Source organism: Hordeum vulgare, chromosome 2H (assembly GCF_904849725.1).
Source record: "Hordeum vulgare subsp. vulgare chromosome 2H, MorexV3_pseudomolecules_assembly, whole genome shotgun sequence".
Lineage (NCBI taxonomy): Eukaryota > Viridiplantae > Streptophyta > Magnoliopsida > Poales > Poaceae > Hordeum > Hordeum vulgare.
The window spans coordinates 650588100-650593071 of NC_058519.1; the positions used below are offsets into that span (position 1 = coordinate 650588100).

At 42.5% G+C, this 4972-nt stretch overlaps 1 pseudogene; it reads left to right on the plus strand.

Moving 5' to 3' along the window:
• The first annotated feature begins 1348 nt into the window (after positions 1–1348).
• Positions 1349–3848, plus strand: LOC123428913 (annotated as a pseudogene).
• The last annotated feature ends 1124 nt before the right edge of the window (positions 3849–4972 follow it).

Genomic DNA, 4972 nt, shown 5'->3' on the forward strand with positions numbered 1-4972 from the left:
CTTCTGTCCGGTGAGATGCGGCGCGTGCGTCCTCCAGCGGCTCACGAGCTCTCTCTCGCTCTAACCCACCCAACCCAAGTCACCTCGTCTCTCCGCACGAACTCCTCTCCCTTGCCGCCGCCCGCACCACCGCCACCCACACCACCCGGTTCGGGTGAGCTCCATCCGCACGCAGCACACCGGCGAGATCCCTTTGGTCCGCGCCTCCCTTACCTCCGTGCAGATCCGCGGCTCCCCCTTTTGTTCGTCGGGATCCACCACGGAAGGCCACGGTGAGGTCATAGGTGCCCGGATACAGCACCGTTAAGCCTCTCCCCTCCATCGCCCACCATCTCCTCCTCGGCTCACCTCATGTTCTCTTCCTTCTTTGTAGGTCATCATTGGCGTACCGGAAACGACGACAGGAGGGGCACACCTCTGTGGGACGGGACGCCGCCATGGATATGGAGTCCCATTTCCCCCACCATGCAGCGGCCCCATGGAGCCTCTGAGCGCCCCAAACCCTAGCGGAGAGAGAGGATTTGCTCCTAGTACAGCATGCCACGAAAGGTTCTTTTTCTGTTCTGTATTTTTGTTGTTGTTTCTCTTCCCGATCTGAACATGTTGAAGGCCCTTTTATCACCATCATTTATTCGTCTCCCCTTCCTATGTTATGTGTAGGTTGCTCTGATGAGGAGAAGGTTCTGCTACAGGACGTCCTCCACCCCTCCCCTGCATCCACCTCCTACTCCACACATGGTGAGCTCCAACCTATCTTTCTACCCCTTCCAAACCTGATCTGAAGTGGACATCAATTGCGATTGTTATGGACACAACATAACAACAAGTATTGCTGCAGTTTTTGTGTGAAATTTGATTGTCATTCTTCTTTCTTGATGCTTACTTTAGAAAAAGAAAATCATGGATATATAGAAGATGGAAACAGTGAGCTTCCGTTCAAGTTAATAATTCTAAAAATCATTTGGCTCATAAATTCTTAATGTCTTCTTTGGGGATCCGATCCGGTCTGGTCTCTTTGCTTGTTCCGATTCTGCTAGTTTGTTTCTTTGTTTGTTTATACTTCGTCTCCGTCTCCCTCGTTTCTCACGCACCCTCACAGAATTCAGTCCCCAACTCTGATTCCATTCTTCTTCTTCTTCTTCTTCGCCCCAGACGATTCCTTCCGTTTTGCTGCCTTCGATCAACAGTTCGTGCTCTGCTCGCTCGTTTCCTCTGATGCTATGTTAGATAGATAGATTAGATCGGATGCCATCTCTTTTTTCTGCTTGCTTCACATCCATCTCTTTCGCACGCCATGCATGGGACGGACAGCGATGCACGAGTTTTTGGCAGTTTACCAGCTCTGAAGAACCCTTCCATTTCCTCTGCTTTGCAGATCAGAACCAAGGATGGCCGGCGGCGGCACCAGCATCAGGAAGTATGTGGGCGCCCTCAAGGACTCCACCAGACTCCACCACCGTCAGCATCGCCAAAGTGAACAGCGACTACAAGGTACCAAGCACTAGAAATCACCATCTCTATCCCTCGCTCTTGCATCATTCATCCAAAATTTTAATTCTAGAGATTGTTTAAAAAAATTGTAATGTTATCGCTCTTTGCAACAGCAACTGGACATCGCCATCTTCAAGGCCACCAACCATGTGGAGCGGCCTGCAAAGGAGAAGTACATCAGAGGTAATAGCAAACTCATGTTCCTACATGGAGGAGCAAGAAGAGCATGATATTTCTTTCGTCGAAAACGCCACGGTTCTCACCATGTGCTTCATCTTCTCAGAAATCTTCATGCATCTTAATTCCGGGAGGGCTCGGGCGGACGTGGCCTACTGCATCCGCGCCCTCGCCAGACGCCTCTCCAAGACGCGCAACTGGGCGGTATGTCTCACCATCATAAATTTCCTCATATTCATGGTATATAAGATTGAGTCCGAGTAGATGGATCATGGATGGAACTGTCCTGTTTATGCAGTTCTGCACCGTGTCGTTTTACCCGAAAATTCAGACTGTTGGTTCTGTCATGTTGCTACTGTCTGGGTGATGTTGAGTAACTAAGGTGGAATGGTGCTTATGATTGACAAACTTTCGTTTCTGATTCGTTAGGTTGCGCTCAAGACGCTAATTGTGATACACCGTGCCCTTCGCGAGGTTGACCCTTCTTTCTGTGACGAGCTCATCAGTTACGGAAGATCTAGCAGCCAGATGCTACACATGTCCTATTTCAAAGATGACTCCAGCCCTGATGGTACTAGCTAGTTGCTGCTAACCCCCAAATAAATCAACCATTTTTTTATACCCGTCCCTCCGGCCGGTGTCCTCTGCTCTGCTGCTCTGCATCATGTACGCGATTTCGATTCTGTCTATCTATATAAAACCGTTAGATGCTAGTATTGTTTGTGCATTGCCGTATATCTGGCCTTGATCTACCTGATTGTTAGGACTATGGAGTATCCTGCTGTGGGTCTCTGCACTTTGCTGCACATATCAACCTCTACCATTTCTGCACTACAATGACAGAGCTTTGTTTTGTTGTAAAACTCCTGCTGGTGTACATGCTTTTGTAGCACAAAAAATAAGTCATCTTTCTTGGTGTGCTTGATTCTAATTATGCTTGTTCAGTGCTGTATATTCAGATGTATTATTTAACACAGCAAAATTGCTGCGGCCAACGATTCTAATTTATACTCTCTCCCAAAATAATAGAAAGAATGTATAGTCTGCACAGCTATGCTTGTTCTATCTAATCAACATTGTAAAATTCTATTAGTAGCATGCATGATGCAATTATAAACTGAACTATCACCTATATTGCATCATACAAGTGTGAATCATACAAAAAGAAAACCCATTTTGGATGCATTATCCACAAGTCCACTCAGATCTTTACGTTTGTGCTTACCTACCTCTCTGTAATAACCTATCATGCTCTCAGTTATCACACTTATCTTGTGTCAAGAGTTTCTCACATGCATGCAACTTTTGTAATACACAATGAGACACATTTCAATGCTTGATCATTAAAAAAAACATGCATGCGGCTACTTCATTGTCGCAGGTGATATTATACTTACTAGACCAATGATACATTCCCTTCTCCTGAGGAATACATGCTTGCTTGTATGTGTTATTTACTATTTATTGAGCATATCAAATTGAACTTAAGGTCATGCTTGAGTCACTGTTGTAAGTAGATTTTTTTTGTCCTGCATTGTTGGTTTTGTTGATTCTACATTTATCCTTTTCGTGCATGGAAAATTTCATGTCAACTAAATTCCTAAAGGCATGGTGACATTTTTGAAAAGGCATGATGACATGCTTGAATTTAGTGTAGTTCGATAATTCTAGGAGTTTTTATTGGTTGATCTAGTAGGATCAGATTATCCTATGAATTTAAAATCTAATTTACCTATTGTACTGAAGCACAAGGGCGATAATTTCAGTAATCAATATGTGAGCTTTATATTCTGCATTAATGTATAGAAGTATGTGGTATTATGCAACTTAGTGTAGTTCGGTATTTCGCCACGACATTTTGTTAACTCTCTGATTTGTCTTTCTATTATCTTGGATCATGTGTATGTATCCCTTTGTTAGAGTCACAAACTATTTCTGCCTCATATTTTGTTTAAACTTATGCTACAGTTTCACCTAAGATGATATTTTGTTCTTTGAAAGACGTTTTACAATTTAGCATTGCCATCTAGTTCCTGCGCCTCAATAATACATTACTTTGTTTGAATGCAGGTATACTAGAGCCCATAAAAGCTGGTATAAGGGATGCAAAACTAGGAGTGGGGAAGCAAGAGCAGGATGACTTCTTCACAGCGAGTGCTAATTTCTGTATTTTCTTTTGAGATTCTTCTGGGTTGATGCTTTAGCTGTGAAAACCGGTATTTGATTGTCAACTGTGAATGAGATAAGTTATTGTGTTATGTAAACCTGGGAGATGTATTATGTGATGTTATATGATGGATGATTTTAATTCGACTTGGAGTTTTCTTGATTTGAATATGAAATAGTGCTGCATTTAATATTGGACAAATAATTGGTTGAAAATGCCCAATAAATAGAAATGAAACCAAGTTCTGGAAAAAAAAGTTGCTGAATTCAAAAATGAAAAAAGGCCAAAACTGAAACTGGACCAAATGTATTTGGGCACTAAAAGGTCAGGGCCCAAAAAAAATTCGAAAAAGAAAATATAAAAGTGGCTATAAATGGGCTAAGGTCCAAAAAGAAGCCCAATAAGAAAAAGGCCCAAAAAATAAAATCAGCCCATGTGATCAATTGAAATTGGTTGGGCTGATTTCAACCATGATGTTTTGATTTCGTCGTAATTTTGCCACGTAGGACTGCCACGTAGGACTGGGTTAGATTGCCAATGACGATTTAGGATCGTCGTAAAGGTTACAACAATCCAGGAATCGTCGTAAAGGTTACGACGATTTTGATCAAAACATCGCTGCTGTTCATTTGTGACGCTCCGTTTTTGACACTTGGTTTTTCGTCGTGAGATCGTCGTAAACTAAAAACCATGACGATGTAGCGACGAAAATATAGCGTCGTGTATTAGCATTTTCCTTGTAGTGATATTCCCTTCCTTCATATCGATGATAGCGCCAATAGTCCTTAGGAAAGGTCTACCAAGAATAATGGGACATGAAGGATTGCAATCTATGTCAAGTACAATGAAATCCACGGGTACATAGTTCTCATTTGCAACAATAAGAACATCCTTGATCCTTCCCATGGGTTTCTTGACAGTAGAATCCGCAAGATGCAAATTAAGAGAACACTCTTCAATCTCATGAAAACCAAGAATATCACATAAAGACTTTGGAATCGCGGAAACACTAGCACCCAAATCACGCAAAGCATTGCATTCATAGTTTTTTATTTTGATTTTGATAGTAGGTTCCCACTCATCATGATGTTTTCTAGGTATAGAGACTTCTAATTCGAGTTTCTCTTCAAGAGATTT